The sequence below is a fragment of the Taudactylus pleione genome, unplaced genomic scaffold (genome assembly GCF_031769625.1).
Source record: "Taudactylus pleione unplaced genomic scaffold, aTauple2 ptg000969l, whole genome shotgun sequence".
NCBI classification, from domain to species: domain Eukaryota; kingdom Metazoa; phylum Chordata; class Amphibia; order Anura; family Myobatrachidae; genus Taudactylus; species Taudactylus pleione.
Window position 1 is genome coordinate 758,703 of NW_028285370.1, and position 20,782 is coordinate 779,484.

The following is a 20,782-nucleotide window of genomic DNA, read 5'->3' on the forward strand; positions in this document are numbered from 1 at the left end:
AAGTATTCAAATGAGACTACCAAGTAAAGAAAGAATTACAGTCAGAATTGTCGAATGGTGATTCAAAACCAGTTCTTCAACTTGGTCGAGTACCTACAGACAACACTATGGTATACAGTGCTGGAATAACATCTTGGTAACAGAGTATTCTGGAGAATCATCTACAAGAGAAGAAACACATTTATTTCCCCAGTTTTACATTAAAAAACAAAATCAACATTTAAATGTCAAATTCTAAAAAATTGAATGAAAAAATTGACATTTCTGAATTTCACTAGTAAATAAGCCCAGCATTCGTCAATCAGACAGCATATAAAAAACTTGCATGAAATTCATGAAAATCTTTAGTAAATGACAAAAGATTTATTTGATCTTAAGAAAAAGACAAGTACACCGAGTGTCACTGTTACCTCCCTGGATGCAAACAGACCTCATTTCAACAAGCGAGAGGACAGAACAAACTTATAGTTGTTATTATTATTCTTATCATTTATTTATATGGCGCCACAAGTGTTCCGCAGCACCTTACAAAGTACATAAACAAATAGGTGACCAGTGACTTACAGTAGAATACAAAACAAAGCAGGACAAGGACATGGATAATATACATTGCTACATACCACCCACATAGGCAGCAAAGCATAAGCAACCAAGTGCTAGGTGCCCTAGTGGGGAGTAAGAAGTAGAAGAAAGTAAAGTAGGGAGAAGAACAAGAGGCACAATTTTCAAGCCCATCCTATGTAATCCTAAATAAATGTAATATTTTTCTAAGTTAAAAAAGGATAAACTTGCAGAGAACCTATGAACTGTATCAGATGAAACATAGATAAGAGTGCACTTTACACTACGAAGCAGTGTTTCCACGTTCAAGTTTTCAGATCCCTACCTATTTTTCCTGGTCAAACTTTGAACTTCAAATGCTGCGGTACACACATAACAACATGAATGATACAAAACTATGGTATAAAGACACACGGTCGACAGTTACCATCATATTCAAAATGTCGACACAACAATACTGACGTGTTCAACATGTCAACAGACACCACATGGACATCCTCTGAATGTTGACATGTTTAAAAGTATAACATGTCGACATTATGCACATCAACATGAGAACTGTCGAACTAACATACCACACCCCAAAACTACTATATACAAAAAAAAGGTAAAAACATCATATTTTACCATAAGTCAAAAACAAATTGAATGTAAACCGAAAAAGAGAATCAGAAATTGGAAACAGTAAAACTTCAAAACTGGGTCAAATTTTCATGCAAACAAACTAAAACAAAAGGAAACTACCTAATTTACCTCTTCAACTTCCTTGAAATACCATAACATAAAGATGGCCATCAACCATCAATGTTTTTTAAAACGGTGGCCGGGCGATGTTAATTAGTTTTCCCATCGATGGATGAGAGAGAGACAATGTTTTTTTTACTTTAACTGGACGGATCTTAGCCCCGCCCCTTTCTTGAATTAGTCCGTGGCCCATCGTACCCCCAGCAGTGGTGGCCATCAAAGGGGTGCAAATCATCAATGATTCCCCATAGATGGTAATCACCAATGGCCAACCCAACCATAACAGTACAAGAATACTAAAACTATGGCAATAGAGTATTCATGATAACCTTCTAAAACATTAGAAGCTATGGTTTTCCAAAACAATTTTGATATTCTGTATTTTACCAGTGAATAAGCCAAGCATCAGCCAGGCATCAAAAAATTACATGAAACTCATGGTTGTTCCTCTCCACGGAAATCTTTAGTAAAAGGCGAAAGATTTATTCGATCTGAAGAGAAACCAGAGTATACTAAAGAAGTGTCATGATTATCTCCCCGGATTAAAACAGACCTCAGTTTACCAAGAGAGAGGATTTTAGACACATATATGAAACAATTTTCAAACATAAACTATAAAATACTAATATATTTACAACAGAAAAATTAAAAGGGCAAAATTTTACTTCCAAAATGCAAAATCAAAACAAACAATAAAAAAACCACTGCAATGTATCAGATGCATCATGGGAAAGTATTCAAATGAGACTACCAAGTAAAGAAAGAATTACAGTCAGAATTGTCGAATGGTGATTCAAAACCAGTTCTTCAACTTGGTCGAGTACCTACAGACAACACTATGGTATACAGTGCTGGAATAACATCTTGGTAACAGAGTATTCTGGAGAATCATCTACAAGAGAAGAAACACATTTATTTCCCCAGTTTTACATTAAAAAACAAAATCAACATTTAAATGTCAAATTCTAAAAATTGAAGGAAAAAATTGACATTTCTGAATTTCACTAGTAAATAAGCCCAGCATCCGTCAACCAGACAGCATATAAAAAACTTGCATGAAATTCATGAAAATCTTTAGTAAATGACAAAAGATTTATTTGATCTTAAGAAAAAGACAAGTACACCGAGTGTCACTGTTACCTCCCTGGATGCAAACAGACCTCATTTCAACAAGCGAGAGGACAGAACAAACTTATAGTTGTTATTATTATTCTTATCATTTATTTATATGGCACCACAAGTGTTCCGCAGCACCTTACAAAGTACATAAACAAATAGGTGACCAATGACTTACAGTACAATACAAAACAAAGCAGGACAAGGACATGGATAATATACATTGCTACATACCACCCACATAGGCAGCAAAGCATAAGCAACCAAGTGCTAGGTGCCCTAGTGGGGAGTAAGAAGTAGATGAAAGTAAAGTAGGGAGAAGCACAAGAGGCACAATTTTCAAGCCCATCCTATATAATCCTAAATAAATGTAATATTTTTCAAAGTTAAAAAAGGATAAACTTGCAGAGAACCTATGAACTGTATCAGATGAAACATAAATAAGAGTGCACTTTACACTACGAAGCAGTGTTTCCACGTTCAAGTTTTCAGATCCCTACCTATTTTTCCTGGTCAAACTTTGAACTTCAAATGCTGCGGTACACACATAACAACATGAATGATACAAAACTATGGTATAAAGACACACGGTCGACAGTTACCATCACATTCAAAATGTCGACACAACAATACTGACGTGTTCAACATGTCAACAGACACCACATGGACATCCTCTGAATGTTGACATGTTTAAAAGTATAACATGTCGACATTATGCACATCAACATGAGAACTGTCGAACTAACATACCACACCCCAAAACTACTATATACAAAAAAAAGGTAAAAACATAATATTTTACCATAAGTCAAAAACAAATTGAATGTAAACCGAAAAAGAGAATCAGAAATTGGAAACAGTAAAACTTCTAAACTGGGTCAAATTTTCATGCAAACAAACTAAAACAAAAGGAAACTACCTAATTTACCTCTTCAACTTCCTTGAAATACCATAACATAAAGATGGCCATTAACCATCAATTTTTTTTAAAACGGTGGCCGGGCGATGTTAATTAGTTTTCCCATCGATGAATGAGAGAGAGACAATGTTTTTTTTACTTTAACTGGACGGATCTTAGCCCCGCCCCTTTCTTGAATTAGTCCGTGGCCCATCGTACCCCCAGCAGTGGTGGCCATCAAAGGGGTGCAAATCATCAATGATTCCCCATAGATGGTTTTTGTGCCATGGATGGTAATCACCAATGGCCATCCCAACCATAACAGTACAAGAATACTAAAACTATGGCAATAGAGTATTCATGATAACCTTCTAAAAACATTAGAAGCTATGGTTTTCCAAAACAATTTTGATATTCTGTATTTTACCAGTGAATAAGCCAAGCATCAGCCAGGCATCAAAAAATTACATGAAACTCATGGTTGTTCCTCTCCACGGAAATCTTTAGTAAAAGGCGAAAGATTTATTCGATCTGAAGAGAAACCAGAGTATACTAAAGAAGTGTCATGATTATCTCCCCGGATTCAAACAGACCTCAGTTTACCAAGAGAGAGGATTTTAGACACATATATGAAACAATTTTCAAACATAAACTATAAAATACTAATATATTTACAACAGAAAAATTAAAAGGGCAAAATTTTACTTCCAAAATGCAAAATCAAAACAAACAATAAAAAAACCACTGCAATGTATCAGATGCATCATGGAAAAGTATTCAAATGAGACTACCAGGTAAAGAAAGAATTACAGTCAGAATTGTCGAATGGTGATTCAAAACCAGTTCTTCAACTTGGTCGAGTACCTACAGACAACACTATGGTATACAGTGCTGGAATAACATCTTGGTAACAGAGTATTCTGGAGAATCATCTACAAGAGAAGAAACACATTTATTTCCCCAGTTTTACATTAAAAAACAAAATCAACATTTAAATGTCAAATTCTAAAAAATTGAATGAAAAAATTGACATTTCTGAATTTCACTAGTAAATAAGCCCAGCATTCGTCAACCAGACAGCATATAAAAAACTTGCATGAAATTCATGAAAATCTTTAGTAAATGACAAAAGATTTATTTGATCTTAAGAAAAAGACAAGTACACCGAGTGTCACTGTTACCTCCCTGGATGCAAACAGACCTCATTTCAACAAGCGAGAGGACAGAACAAACTTATAGTTGTTATTATTATTCTTATCATTTATTTATATGGCGCCACAAGTGTTCCGCAGCACCTTACAAAGTACATAAACAAATAGGTGACCAGTGACTTACAGTAGAATACAAAACAAAGCAGGACAAGGACATGGATAATATACATTGCTACATACCACCCACATAGGCAGCAAAGCATAAGCAACCAAGTGCTAGGTGCCCTAGTGGGGAGTAAGAAGTAGAAGAAAGTAAAGTAGGGAGAAGAACAAGAGGCACAATTTTCAAGCCCATCCTATTAATCCTAAATAAATGTAATATTTTTCTAAGTTAAAAAAGGATAAACTTGCAGAGAACCTATGAACTGTATCAGATGAAACATAGATAAGAGTGCACTTTACACTACGAAGCAGTGTTTCCACGTTCAAGTTTTCAGATCCCTACCTATTTTTCCTGGTCAAACTTTGAACTTCAAATGCTGCGGTACACACATAACAACATGAATGATACAAAACTATGGTATAAAGACACACGGTCGACAGTTACCATCATATTCAAAATGTCGACACAACAATACTGACGTGTTCAACATGTCAACAGACACCACATGGACATCCTCTGAATGTTGACATGTTTAAAAGTATAACATGTCGACATTATGCACATCAACATGAGAACTGTCGAACTAACATACCACACCCCAAAACTACTATATACAAAAAATGTAAAAACATCATATTTTACCATAAGTCAAAAACAAATTGAATGTAAACCGAAAAAGAGAATCAGAAATTGGAAACAGTAAAACTTCAAAACTGGGTCAAATTTTCATGCAAACAAACTAAAACAAAAGGAAACTACCTAATTTACCTCTTCAACTTCCTTGAAATACCATAACATAAAGATGGCCATCAACCATCAATGTTTTTTAAAACGGTGGCCGGGCGATGTTAATTAGTTTTCCCATCGATGGATGAGAGAGAGACAATGTTTTTTTTACTTTAACTGGACGGATCTTAGCCCCGCCCCTTTCTTGAATTAGTCCGTGGCCCATCGTACCCCCAGCAGTGGTGGCCATCAAAGGGGTGCAAATCATCAATGATTCCCCATAGATGGTTTTTGTGCCATGGATGGTAATCACCAATGGCCATCCCAACCATAACAGTACAAGAATACTAAAACTATGGCAATAGAGTATTCATGATAACCTTCTAAAAACATTAGAAGCTATGGTTTTCCAAAACAATTTTGATATTCTGTATTTTACCAGTGAATAAGCCAAGCATCAGCCAGGCATCAAAAAATTACATGAAACTCATGGTTGTTCCTCTCCACGGAAATCTTTAGTAAAAGGCGAAAGATTTATTCGATCTGAAGAGAAACCAGAGTATACTAAAGAAGTGTCATGATTATCTCCCCGGATTCAAACAGACCTCAGTTTACCAAGAGAGAGGATTTTAGACACATATATGAAACAATTTTCAAACATAAACTATAAAATACTAATATATTTACAACAGAAAAATTAAAAGGGCAAAATTTTACTTCCAAAATGCAAAATCAAAACAAACAAAAAAAAAACCACTGCAATGTATCAGATGCATCATGGGAAAGTATTCAAATGAGACTACCAAGTAAAGAAAGAATTACAGTCAGAATTGTCGAATGGTGATTCAAAACCAGTTCTTCAACTTGGTCGAGTACCTACAGACAACACTATGGTATACAGTGCTGGAATAACATCTTGGTAACAGAGTATTCTGGAGAATCATCTACAAGAGAAGAAACACATTTATTTCCCCAGTTTTACATTAAAAAACAAAATCAACATTTAAATGTCAAATTCTAAAAAATTGAATGAAAAAATTGACATTTCTGAATTTCACTAGTAAATAAGCCCAGCATCCGTCAACCAGACAGCATATAAAAAACTTGCATGAAATTCATGAAAATCTTTAGTAAATGACAAAAGATTTATTTGATCTTAAGAAAAAGACAAGTACACCGAGTGTCACTGTTACCTCCCTGGATGCAAACAGACCTCATTTCAACAAGCGAGAGGACAGAACAAACTTATAGTTGTTATTATTATTCTTATCATTTATTTATATGGCACCACAAGTGTTCCGCAGCACCTTACAAAGTACATAAACAAATAGGTGACCAATGACTTACAGTACAATACAAAACAAAGCAGGACAAGGACATGGATAATATACATTGCTACATACCACCCACATAGGCAGCAAAGCATAAGCAACCAAGTGCTAGGTGCCCTAGTGGGGAGTAAGAAGTAGATGAAAGTAAAGTAGGGAGAAGCACAAGAGGCACAATTTTCAAGCCCATCCTATATAATCCTAAATAAATGTAATATTTTTCAAAGTTAAAAAAGGATAAACTTGCAGAGAACCTATGAACTGTATCAGATGAAACATAAATAAGAGTGCACTTTACACTACGAAGCAGTGTTTCCACGTTCAAGTTTTCAGATCCCTACCTATTTTTCCTGGTCAAACTTTGAACTTCAAATGCTGCGGTACACACATAACAACATGAATGATACAAAACTATGGTATAAAGACACACGGTCGACAGTTACCATCACATTCAAAATGTCGACACAACAATACTGACGTGTTCAACATGTCAACAGACACCACATGGACATCCTCTGAATGTTGACATGTTTAAAAGTATAACATGTCGACATTATGCACATCAACATGAGAACTGTCGAACTAACATACCACACCCCAAAACTACTATATACAAAAAAAAGGTAAAAACATAATATTTTACCATAAGTCAAAAACAAATTGAATGTAAACCGAAAAAGAGAATCAGAAATTGGAAACAGTAAAACTTCTAAACTGGGTCAAATTTTCATGCAAACAAACTAAAACAAAAGGAAACTACCTAATTTACCTCTTCAACTTCCTTGAAATACCATAACATAAAGATGGCCATCAACCATCAATTTTTTTTAAAACGGTGGCCGGGCGATGTTAATTAGTTTTCCCATCGATGAATGAGAGAGAGACAATGTTTTTTTTACTTTAACTGGACGGATCTTAGCCCCGCCCCTTTCTTGAATTAGTCCGTGGCCCATCGTACCCCCAGCAGTGGTGGCCATCAAAGGGGTGCAAATCATCAATGATTCCCCATAGATGGTTTTTGAGCCATGGATGGTAATCACCAATGGCCATCCCAACCATAACAGTACAAGAATACTAAAACTATGGCAATAGAGTATTCATGATAACCTTCTAAAACATTAGAAGCTATGGTTTTCCAAAACAATTTTGATATTCTGTATTTTACCAGTGAATAAGCCAAGCATCAGCCAGGCATCAAAAAATTACATGAAACTCATGGTTGTTCCTCTCCACGGAAATCTTTAGTAAAAGGCGAAAGATTTATTCGATCTGAAGAGAAACCAGAGTATACTAAAGAAGTGTCATGATTATCTCCCCGGATTCAAACAGACCTCAGTTTACCAAGAGAGAGGATTTTAGACACATATATGAAACAATTTTCAAACATAAACTATAAAATACTAATATATTTACAACAGAAAAATTAAAAGGGCAAAATTTTACTTCCAAAATGCAAAATCAAAACAAACAATAAAAAAACCACTGCAATGTATCAGATGCATCATGGGAAAGTATTCAAATGAGACTACCAAGTAAAGAAAGAATTACAGTCAGAATTGTCGAATGGTGATTCAAAACCAGTTCTTCAACTTGGTCGAGTACCTACAGACAACACTATGGTATACAGTGCTGGAATAACATCTTGGTAACAGAGTATTCTGGAGAATCATCTACAAGAGAAGAAACACATTTATTTCCCCAGTTTTACATTAAAAAACAAAATCAACATTTAAATGTCAAATTCTAAAAAATTGAATGAAAAAATTGACATTTCTGAATTTCACTAGTAAATAAGCCCAGCATCCGTCAACCAGACAGCATATAAAAAACTTGCATGAAATTCATGAAAATCTTTAGTAAATGACAAAAGATTTATTTGATCTTAAGAAAAAGACAAGTACACCGAGTGTCACTGTTACCTCCCTGGATGCAAACAGACCTCATTTCAACAAGCGAGAGGACAGAACAAACTTATAGTTGTTATTATTATTCTTATCATTTATTTATATGGCGCCACAAGTGTTCCGCAGCACCTTACAAAGTACATAAACAAATAGGTGACCAGTGACTTACAGTAGAATACAAAACAAAGCAGGACAAGGACATGGATAATATACATTGCTACATACCACCCACATAGGCAGCAAAGCATAAGCAACCAAGTGCTAGGTGCCCTAGTGGGGAGTAAGAAGTAGAAGAAAGTAAAGTAGGGAGAAGAACAAGAGGCACAATTTTCAAGCCCATCCTATGTAATCCTAAATAAATGTAATATTTTTCTAAGTTAAAAAAGGATAAACTTGCAGAGAACCTATGAACTGTATCAGATGAAACATAGATAAGAGTGCACTTTACACTACGAAGCAGTGTTTCCACGTTCAAGTTTTCAGATCCCTACCTATTTTTCCTGGTCAAACTTTGAACTTCAAATGCTGCGGTACACACATAACAACATGAATGATACAAAACTATGGTATAAAGACACACGGTCGACAGTTACCATCATATTCAAAATGTCGACACAACAATACTGACGTGTTCAACATGTCAACAGACACCACATGGACATCCTCTGAATGTTGACATGTTTAAAAGTATAACATGTCGACATTATGCACATCAACATGAGAACTGTCGAACTAACATACCACACCCCAAAACTACTATATACAAAAAAAAGGTAAAAACATCATATTTTACCATAAGTCAAAAACAAATTGAATGTAAACCGAAAAAGAGAATCAGAAATTGGAAACAGTAAAACTTCAAAACTGGGTCAAATTTTCATGCAAACAAACTAAAACAAAAGGAAACTACCTAATTTACCTCTTCAACTTCCTTGAAATACCATAACATAAAGATGGCCATCAACCATCAATGTTTTTTAAAACGGTGGCCGGGCGATGTTAATTAGTTTTCCCATCGATGGATGAGAGAGAGACAATGTTTTTTTTACTTTAACTGGACGGATCTTAGCCCCGCCCCTTTCTTGAATTAGTCCGTGGCCCATCGTACCCCCAGCAGTGGTGGCCATCAAAGGGGTGCAAATCATCAATGATTCCCCATAGATGGTAATCACCAATGGCCATCCCAACCATAACAGTACAAGAATACTAAAACTATGGCAATAGAGTATTCATGATAACCTTCTAAAACATTAGAAGCTATGGTTTTCCAAAACAATTTTGATATTCTGTATTTTACCAGTGAATAAGCCAAGCATCAGCCAGGCATCAAAAAATTACATGAAACTCATGGTTGTTCCTCTCCACGGAAATCTTTAGTAAAAGGCGAAAGATTTATTCGATCTGAAGAGAAACCAGAGTATACTAAAGAAGTGTCATGATTATCTCCCCGGATTCAAACAGACCTCAGTTTACCAAGAGAGAGGATTTTAGACACATATATGAAACAATTTTCAAACATAAACTATAAAATACTAATATATTTACAACAGAAAAATTAAAAGGGCAAAATTTTACTTCCAAAATGCAAAATCAAAACAAACAATAAAAAAACCACTGCAATGTATCAGATGCATCATGGGAAAGTATTCAAATGAGACTACCAAGTAAAGAAAGAATTACAGTCAGAATTGTCGAATGGTGATTCAAAACCAGTTCTTCAACTTGGTCGAGTACCTACAGACAACACTATGGTATACAGTGCTGGAATAACATCTTGGTAACAGAGTATTCTGGAGAATCATCTACAAGAGAAGAAACACATTTATTTCCCCAGTTTTACATTAAAAAACAAAATCAACATTTAAATGTCAAATTCTAAAAAATTGAATGAAAAAATTTACATTTCTGAATTTCACTAGTAAATAAGCCCAGCATCCGTCAACCAGACAGCATATAAAAAACTTGCATGAAATTCATGAAAATCTTTAGTAAATGACAAAAGATTTATTTGATCTTAAGAAAAAGACAAGCACACCGAGTGTCACTGTTACCTCCCTGGATGCAAACAGACCTCATTTCAACAAGCGAGAGGACAGAACAAACTTATAGTTGTTATTATTATTCTTATCATTTATTTATATGGCACCACAAGTGTTCCGCAGCACCTTACAAAGTACATAAACAAATAGGTGACCAATGACTTACAGTACAATACAAAACAAAGCAGGACAAGGACATGGATAATATACATTGCTACATACCACCCACATAGGCAGCAAAGCATAAGCAACCAAGTGCTAGGTGCCCTAGTGGGGAGTAAGAAGTAGATGAAAGTAAAGTAGGGAGAAGCACAAGAGGCACAATTTTCAAGCCCATCCTATATAATCCTAAATAAATGTAATATTTTTCAAAGTTAAAAAAGGATAAACTTGCAGAGAACCTATGAACTGTATCAGATGAAACATAAATAAGAGTGCACTTTACACTACGAAGCAGTGTTTCCACGTTCAAGTTTTCAGATCCCTACCTATTTTTCCTGGTCAAACTTTGAACTTCAAATGCTGCGGTACACACATAACAACATGAATGATACAAAACTATGGTATAAAGACACACGGTCGACAGTTACCATCACATTCAAAATGTCGACACAACAATACTGACGTGTTCAACATGTCAACAGACACCACATGGACATCCTCTGAATGTTGACATGTTTAAAAGTATAACATGTCGACATTATGCACATCAACATGAGAACTGTCGAACTAACATACCACACCCCAAAACTACTATATACAAAAAAAAGGTAAAAACATCATATTTTACCATAAGTCAAAAACAAATTGAATGTAAACCGAAAAAGAGAATCAGAAATTGGAAACAGTAAAACTTCTAAACTGGGTCAAATTTTCATGCAAACAAACTAAAACAAAAGGAAACTACCTAATTTACCTCTTCAACTTCCTTGAAATACCATAACATAAAGATGGCCATCAACCATCAATTTTTTTTAAAACGGTGGCCGGGCGATGTTAATTAGTTTTCCCATCGATGAATGAGAGAGAGACAATGTTTTTTTTACTTTAACTGGACGGATCTTAGCCCCGCCCCTTTCTTGAATTAGTCCGTGGCCCATCGTACCCCCAGCAGTGGTGGCCATCAAAGGGGTGCAAATCATCAATGATTCCCCATAGATGGTTTTTGTGCCATGGATGGTAATCACCAATGGCCATCCCAACCATAACAGTACAAGAATACTAAAACTATGGCAATAGAGTATTCATGATAACCTTCTAAAACATTAGAAGCTATGGTTTTCCAAAACAATTTTGATATTCTGTATTTTACCAGTGAATAAGCCCAGCATCAGCCAGGCATCAAAAAATTACATGAAATTCATGGTTGTTCCTCTCCACGGAAATCTTTAGTAAAAGGCGAAAGATTTATTCGATCTGAAGAGAAACCAGAGTATACTAAAGAAGTGTCATGATTATCTCCCCGGATTCAAACAGACCTCAGTTTACCAAGAGAGAGGATTTTAGACAGATATATGAAACAATTTTCAAACATAAACTATAAAATACTAATATATTTACAACAGAAAAATTAAAAGGGCAAAATTTAACTTCCAAAATGCAAAATCAAAACAAACAAAAACAAAACCACTGCAATGTATCAGATGCATCATGGGAAAGTATTCAAATGAGACTACCAAGTAAAGAAAGAATTACAGTCAGAATTGTCGAATGGTGATTCAAAACCAGTTCTTCAACTTGGTCGAGTACCTACAGACAACACTATGGTATACAGTGCTGGAATAACATCTTGGTAACAGAGTATTCTGGAGAATCATCTACAAGAGAAGAAACACATTTATTTCCCCAGTTTTACATTAAAAAACAAAATCAACATTTAAATGTCAAATTCTAAAAAATTGAATGAAAAAATTGACATTTCTGAATTTCACTAGTAAATAAGCCCAGCATCCGTCAACCAGACAGCATATAAAAAACTTGTATGAAATTCATGAAAATCTTTAGTAAATGACAAAAGATTTATTTGATCTTAAGAAAAAGACAAGTACACCGAGTGTCACTGTTACCTCCCTGGATGCAAACAGACCTCATTTCAACAAGCGAGAGGACAGAACAAACTTATAGTTGTTATTATTATTCTTATCATTTATTTATATGGCGCCACAAGTGTTCCGCAGCACCTTACAAAGTACATAAACAAATAGGTGACCAATGACTTACAGTACAATACAAAACAAAGCAGGACAAGGACATGGATAATATACATTGCTACATACCACCCACATAGGCAGCAAAGCATAAGCAACCAAGTGCTAGGTGCCCTAGTGGGGAGTAAGAAGTAGATGAAAGTAAAGTAGGGAGAAGCACAAGAGGCACAATTTTCAAGCCCATCCTATATAATCCTAAATAAATGTAATATTTTTCTAAGTTAAAAAAGGATAAACTTGCAGAGAACCTATGAACTGTATCAGATGAAACATAAATAAGAGTGCACTTTACACTACGAAGCAGTGTTTCCACGTTCAAGTTTTCAGATCCCTACCTATTTTTCCTGGTCAAACTTTGAACTTCAAATGCTGCGGTACACACATAACAACATGAATGATACAAAACTATGGTATAAAGACACACGGTCGACAGTTACCATCACATTCAAAATGTCGACACAACACTACTGACGTGTTCAACATGTCAACAGACACCACATGGACATCCTCTGAATGTTGACATGTTTAAAAGTATAACATGTCGACATTATGCACATCAACATGAGAACTGTCGAACTAACATACCACACCCCAAAACTACTATATACAAAAAAAAGGTAAAAACATAATATTTTACCATAAGTCAAAAACAAATTGAATGTAAACCGAAAAAGAGAATCAGAAATTGGAAACAGTAAAACTTCTAAACTGGGTCAAATTTTCATGCAAACAAACTAAAACAAAAGGAAACTACCTAATTTACCTCTTCAACTTCCTTGAAATACCATAACATAAAGATGGCCATCAACCATCAATGTTTTTTAAAACGGTGGCCGGGCGATGTTAATTAGTTTTCCCATCGATGAATGAGAGAGAGACAATGTTTTTTTTACTTTAACTGGACGGATCTTAGCCCCGCCCCTTTCTTGAATTAGTCCGTGGCCCATCGTACCCCCAGCAGTGGTGGCCATCAAAGGGGTGCAAATCATCAATGATTCCCCATAGATGGTTTTTGTGCCATGGATGGTAATCACCAATGGCCATCCCAACCATAACAGTACAAGAATACTAAAACTATGGCAATAGAGTATTCATGATAACCTTCTAAAACATTAGAAGCTATGGTTTTCCAAAACAATTTTGATATTCTGTATTTTACCAGTGAATAAGCCAAGCATCAGCCAGGCATCAAAAAATTACATGAAACTCATGGTTGTTCCTCTCCACGGAAATCTTTAGTAAAAGGCGAAAGATTTATTCGATCTGAAGAGAAACCAGAGTATACTAAAGAAGTGTCATGATTATCTCCCCGGATTCAAACAGACCTCAGTTTACCAAGAGAGAGGATTTTAGACACATATATGAAACAATTTTCAAACATAAACTATAAAATACTAATATATTTACAACAGTAAAATTAAAAGGGCAAAATTTTACTTCCAAAATGCAAAATCAAAACAAACAATAAAAAAACCACTGCAATGTATCAGATGCATCATGGGAAAGTATTCAAATGAGACTACCAAGTAAAGAAAGAATTACAGTCAGAATTGTCGAATGGTGATTCAAAACCAGTTCTTCAACTTGGTCGAGTACCTACAGACAACACTATGGTATACAGTGCTGGAATAACATCTTGGTAACAGAGTATTCTGGAGAATCATCTACAAGAGAAGAAACACATTTATTTCCCCAGTTTTACATTAAAAAACAAAATCAACATTTAAATGTCAAATTCTAAAAAATTGAATGAAAAAATTGACATTTCTGAATTTCACTAGTAAATAAGCCCAGCATCCGTCAACCAGACAGCATATAAAAAACTTGCATGAAATTCATGAAAATCTTTAGTAAATGACAAAAGATTTATTTGATCTTAAGAAAAAGACAAGTACACCGAGTGTCACTGTTACCTCCCTGGATGCCAACAGACCTCATTTCAACAAGCGAGAGGACAGAACAAACTTATAGTTGTTATTATTATTCTTATCATTTATTTATATGGCACCACAAGTATTCCGCAGCACCTTACAAAGTACATAAACAAATAGGTGACCAATGACTTACAGTACAATACAAAACAAAGCAGGACAAGGACATGGATAATATACATTGCTACATACCACCCACATAGGCAGCAAAGCATAAGCAACCAAGTGCTAGGTGCCCTAGTGGGGAGTAAGAAGTAGATGAAAGTAAAGTAGGGAGAAGCACAAGAGGCACAATTTTCAAGCCCATCCTATATAATCCTAAATAAATGTAATATTTTTCAAAGTTAAAAAAGGATAAACTTGCAGAGAACCTATGAACTGTATCAGATGAAACATAAATAAGAGTGCACTTTACACTACGAAGCAGTGTTTCCACGTTCAAGTTTTCAGATCCCTACCTATTTTTCCTGGTCAAACTTTGAACTTCAAATGCTGCGGTACACACATAACAACATGAATGATACAAAACTATGGTATAAAGACACACGGTCGACAGTTACCATCACATTCAAAAAGTCGACACAACAATACTGACGTGTTCAACATGTCAACAGACACCACATGGACATCCTCTGAATGTTGACATGTTTAAAAGTATAACATGTCAACATTATGCACATCAACATGAGAACTGTCGAACTAACATACCACACCCCAAAACTACTATATACAAAAAAAAGGTAAAAACATAATATTTTACCATAAGTCAAAAACAAATTGAATGTAAACCGAAAAAGAGAATCAGAAATTGGAAACAGTAAAACTTCTAAACTGGGTCAAATTTTCATGCAAACAAACTAAAACAAAAGGAAACTACCTAATTTACCTCTTCAACTTCCTTGAAATACCATAACATAAAGATGGCCATCAACCATCAATGTTTTTTAAAACGGTGGCCGGGCGATGTTAATTAGTTTTCCCATCGATGAATGAGAGAGAGACAATGTTTTTTTTACTTTAACTGGATGGATCTTAGCCCCGCCCCTTTCTTGAATTAGTCCGTGGCCCATCATACCCCCAGCAGTGGTGGCCATCAAAGGGGTGCAAATCATCAATGATTCCCCATAGATGGTTTTTGTGCCATGGATGGTAATCACCAATGGCCATCCCAACCATAACAGTACAAGAATACTAAAACTATGGCAATAGAGTATTCATGATAACCTTCTAAAACATTAGAAGCTATGGTTTTCCAAAACAATTTTGATATTCTGTATTTTACCAGTGAATAAGCCAAGCATCAGCCAGGCATCAAAAAATTACATGAAACTCATGGTTGTTCCTCTCCACGGAAATCTTTAGTAAAAGGCGAAAGATTTATTCGATCTGAAGAGAAACCAGAGTATACTAAAGAAGTGTCATGATTATCTCCCCGGATTCAAACAGACCTCAGTTTACCAAGAGAGAGGATTTTAGACACATATATGAAACAATTTTCAAACATAAACTATAAAATACTAATATATTTCCAACAGTAAAATTAAAAGGGCAAAATTTTACTTCCAAAATGCAAAATCAAAACAAACAATAAAAAAACCACTGCAATGTATCAGATGCATCATGGGAAAGTATTCAAATGAGACTACCAAGTAAAGAAAGAATTACAGTCAGAATTGTCGAATGGTGATTCAAAACCAGTTCTTCAACTTGGTCGAGTACCTACAGACAACACTATGGTATACAGTGCTGGAATAACATCTTGGTAACAGAGTATTCTGGAGAATCATCTACAAGAGAAGAAACACATTTATTTCCCCAGTTTTACATTAAAAAACAAAATCAACATTTAAATGTCAAATTCTAAAAAATTGAATGAAAAAATTGACATTTCTGAATTTCACTAGTAAATAAGCCCAGCATTCGTCAACCAGACAGCATATAAAAAACTTGCATGAAATTCATGAAAATCTTTAGTAAATGACAAAAGATTTATTTGATCTTAAGAAAAAGACAAGTACACCGAGTGTCACTGTTACCTCCCTGGATGCAAACAGACCTCATTTCAACAAGCGAGAGGACAGAACAAACTTATAGTTGTTATTATTATTCTTATCATTTATTTATATGGCGCCACAAGTGTTCCGCAGCACCTTACAAAGTACATAAACAAATAGGTGACCAGTGACTTACAGTAGAATACAAAACAAAGCAGGACAAGGACATGGATAATATACATTGCTACATACCACCCACATAGGCAGCAAAGCATAAGCAACCAAGTGCTAGGTGCCCTAGTGGGGAGTAAGAAGTAGAAGAAAGTAAAGTAGGGAGAAGAACAAGAGGCACAATTTTCAAGCCCATCCTATGTAATCCTAAATAAATGTAATATTTTTCTAAGTTAAAAAAGGATAAACTTGCAGAGAACCTATGAACTGTATCAGATGAAACATAGATAAGAGTGCACTTTACACTACGAAGCAGTGTTTCCACGTTCAAGTTTTCAGATCCCTACCTATTTTTCCTGGTCAAACTTTGAACTTCAAATGCTGCGGTACACACATAACAACATGAATGATACAAAACTATGGTATAAAGACACACGGTCGACAGTTACCATCATATTCAAAATGTCGACACAACAATACTGACGTGTTCAACATGTCAACAGACACCACATGGACATCCTCTGAATGTTGACATGTTTAAAAGTATAACATGTCGACATTATGCACATCAACATGAGAACTGTCGAACTAACATACCACACCCCAAAACTACTATATACAAAAAAAAGGTAAAAACATCATATTTTACCATAAGTCAAAAACAAATTGAATGTAAACCGAAAAAGAGAATCAGAAATTGGAAACAGTAAAACTTCAAAACTGGGTCAAATTTTCATGCAAACAAACTAAAACAAAAGGAAACTACCTAATTTACCTCTTCAACTTCCTTGAAATACCATAACATAAAGATGGCCATCAACCATCAATTTTTTTTAAAACGGTGGCCGGGCGATGTTAATTAGTTTTCCCATCGATGAATGAGAGAGAGACAATGTTTTTTTTACTTTAACTGGACGGATCTTAGCCCCGCCCCTTTCTTGAATTAGTCCGTGGCCCATCGTACCCCCAGCAGTGGTGGCCATCAAAGGGGTGCAAATCATCAATGATTCCCCATAGATGGTTTTTGTGCCATGGATGGTAATCACCAATGGCCATCCCAACCATAACAGTACAAGAATACTAAAACTATGGCAATAGAGTATTCATGATAACCTTCTAAAACATTAGAAGCTATGGTTTTCCAAAACAATTTTGATATTCTGTATTTTACCAGTGAATAAGCCAAGCATCAGCCAGGCATCAAAAAATTACATGAAACTCATGGTTGTTCCTCTCCACGGAAATCTTTAGTAAAAGGCGAAAGATTTATTCGATCTGAAGAGAAACCAGAGTATACTAAAGAAGTGTCATGATTATCTCCCCGGATTCAAACAGACCTCAGTTTACCAAGAGAGAGGATTTTAGACACATATATGAAACAATTTTCAAACATAAACTATAAAATACTAATATATTTACAACAGAAAAATTAAAAGGGCAAAATTTTACTTCCAAAATGCAAAATCAAAACAAACAATAAAAAAACCACTGCAATGTATCAGATGCATCATGGGAAAGTATTCAAATGAGACTACCAAGTAAAGAAAGAATTACAGTCAGAATTGTCGAATGGTGATTCAAAACCAGTTCTTCAACTTGGTCGAGTACCTACAGACAACACTATGGTATACAGTGCTGGAATAACATCTTGGTAACAGAGTATTCTGGAGAATCATCTACAAGAGAAGAAACACATTTATTTCCCCAGTTTTACATTAAAAAACAAAATCAACATTTAAATGTCAAATTCTAAAAAATTGAATGAAAAAATTGACATTTCTGAATTTCACTAGTAAATAAGCCCAGCATTCGTCAACCAGACAGCATATAAAAAACTTGCATGAAATTCATGAAAATCTTTAGTAAATGACAAAAGATTTATTTGATCTTAAGAAAAAGACAAGTACACCGAGTGTCACTGTTACCTCCCTGGATGCAAACAGACCTCATTTCAACAAGCGAGAGGACAGAACAAACTTATAGTTGTTATTATTATTCTTATCATTTATTTATATGGCGCCACAAGTGTTCCGCAGCACCTTACAAAGTACATAAACAAATAGGTGACCAGTGACTTACAGTAGAATACAAAACAAAGCAGGACAAGGACATGGATAATATACATTGCTACATACCACCCACATAGGCAGCAAAGCATAAGCAACCAAGTGCTAGGTGCCCTAGTGGGGAGTAAGAAGTAGAAGAAAGTAAAGTAGGGAGAAGAACAAGAGGCACAATTTTCAAGCCCATCCTATTAATCCTAAATAAATGTAATATTTTTCTAAGTTAAAAAAGGATAAACTTGCAGAGAACCTATGAACTGTATCAGATGAAACATAGATAAGAGTGCACTTTACACTACGAAGCAGTGTTTCCACGTTCAAGTTTTCAGATCCCTACCTATTTTTCCTGGTCAAACTTTGAACTTCAAATGCTGCGGTACACACATAACAACATGAATGATACAAAACTATGGTATAAAGACACACGGTCGACAGTTACCATCATATTCAAAATGTCGACACAACAATACTGACGTGTTCAACATGTCAACAGACACCACATGGACATCCTCTGAATGTTGACATGTTTAAAAGTATAACATGTCGACATTATGCACATCAACATGAGAACTGTCGAACTAACATACCACACCCCAAAACTACTATATACAAAAAATAGGTAAAAACATCATATTTTACCATAAGTCAAAAACAAATTGAATGTAAACCGAAAAAGAGAATCAGAAATTGGAAACAGTAAAACTTCAAAACTGGGTCAAATTTTCATGCAAACAAACTAAAACAAAAGGAAACTACCTAATTTACCTCTTCAACTTCCTTGAAATACCATAACATAAAGATGGCCATCAACCATCAATGTTTTTTAAAACGGTGGCCGGGCGATGTTAATTAGTTTTCCCATCGATGGATGAGAGAGAGACAATGTTTTTTTTACTTTAACTGGACGGATCTTAGCCCCGCCCCTTTCTTGAATTAGTCCGTGGCCCATCGTACCCCCAGCAGTGGTGGCCATCAAAGGGGTGCAAATCATCAATGATTCCCCATAGATGGTTTTTGTGCCATGGATGGTAATCACCAATGGCCATCCCAACCATAACAGTACAAGAATACTAAAACTATGGCAATAGAGTATTCATGATAACCTTCTAAAAACATTAGAAGCTATGGTTTTCCAAAACAATTTTGATATTCTGTATTTTACCAGTGAATAAGCCAAGCATCAGCCAGGCATCAAAAAATTACATGAAACTCATGGTTGTTCCTCTCCACGGAAATCTTTAGTAAAAGGCGAAAGATTTATTCGATCTGAAGAGAAACCAGAGTATACTAAAGAAGTGTCATGATTATCTCCCCGGATTCAAACAGACCTCAGTTTACCAAGAGAGAGGATTTTAGACACATATATGAAACAATTTTCAAACATAAACTATAAAATACTAATATATTTACAACAGAAAAATTAAAAGGGCAAAATTTTACTTCCAAAATGCAAAATCAAAACAAACAAAAAAAAAACCACTGCAATGTATCAGATGCATCATGGGAAAGTATTCAAATGAGACTACCAAGTAAAGAAAGAATTACAGTCAGAATTGTCGAATGGTGATTCAAAACCAGTTCTTCAACTTGGTCGAGTACCTACAGACAACACTATGGTATACAGTGCTGGAATAACATCTTGGTAACAGAGTATTCTGGAGAATCATCTACAAGAGAAGAAACACATTTATTTCCCCAGTTTTACATTAAAAAACAAAATCAACATTTAAATGTCAAATTCTAAAAAATTGAATGAAAAAATTGACATTTCTGAATTTCACTAGTA

The 20,782-nt window shown here is 35.1% G+C and overlaps 1 protein-coding gene and 10 non-coding genes across 11 annotated transcripts in view; all 11 read right to left on the reverse strand.

Moving 5' to 3' along the window:
• ARMH1 (armadillo like helical domain containing 1) overlaps positions 1-20,782 on the reverse strand; it is a 484,180-nt gene that overhangs the window by 277,924 nt on the left and 185,474 nt on the right. The gene's annotated exons all lie outside the window — the stretch shown is intronic.
• Positions 1,702-1,816, reverse strand: LOC148454781 (U5 spliceosomal RNA). The gene has a single exon (XR_015874619.1). It is a non-coding gene; the product is annotated as a U5 spliceosomal RNA (small nuclear RNA).
• On the reverse strand, positions 3,756-3,870 carry LOC148454782 (U5 spliceosomal RNA). Its single transcript, XR_015874620.1, has one exon. It is a non-coding gene; the product is annotated as a U5 spliceosomal RNA (small nuclear RNA).
• Positions 5,808-5,922, reverse strand: LOC148454783 (U5 spliceosomal RNA). The gene has a single exon (XR_015874621.1). It is a non-coding gene; the product is annotated as a U5 spliceosomal RNA (small nuclear RNA).
• On the reverse strand, positions 7,862-7,976 carry LOC148454784 (U5 spliceosomal RNA). Its single transcript, XR_015874622.1, has one exon. It is a non-coding gene; the product is annotated as a U5 spliceosomal RNA (small nuclear RNA).
• Positions 9,898-10,012, reverse strand: LOC148454785 (U5 spliceosomal RNA). The gene has a single exon (XR_015874623.1). It is a non-coding gene; the product is annotated as a U5 spliceosomal RNA (small nuclear RNA).
• Positions 11,952-12,066, reverse strand: LOC148454786 (U5 spliceosomal RNA). Its single transcript, XR_015874711.1, has one exon. It is a non-coding gene; the product is annotated as a U5 spliceosomal RNA (small nuclear RNA).
• LOC148454787 (U5 spliceosomal RNA) lies at positions 14,006-14,120 on the reverse strand. Its single transcript, XR_015874625.1, has one exon. It is a non-coding gene; the product is annotated as a U5 spliceosomal RNA (small nuclear RNA).
• Positions 16,060-16,174, reverse strand: LOC148454788 (U5 spliceosomal RNA). Its single transcript, XR_015874626.1, has one exon. It is a non-coding gene; the product is annotated as a U5 spliceosomal RNA (small nuclear RNA).
• On the reverse strand, positions 18,114-18,228 carry LOC148454789 (U5 spliceosomal RNA). The gene has a single exon (XR_015874627.1). It is a non-coding gene; the product is annotated as a U5 spliceosomal RNA (small nuclear RNA).
• LOC148454790 (U5 spliceosomal RNA) lies at positions 20,168-20,282 on the reverse strand. Its single transcript, XR_015874628.1, has one exon. It is a non-coding gene; the product is annotated as a U5 spliceosomal RNA (small nuclear RNA).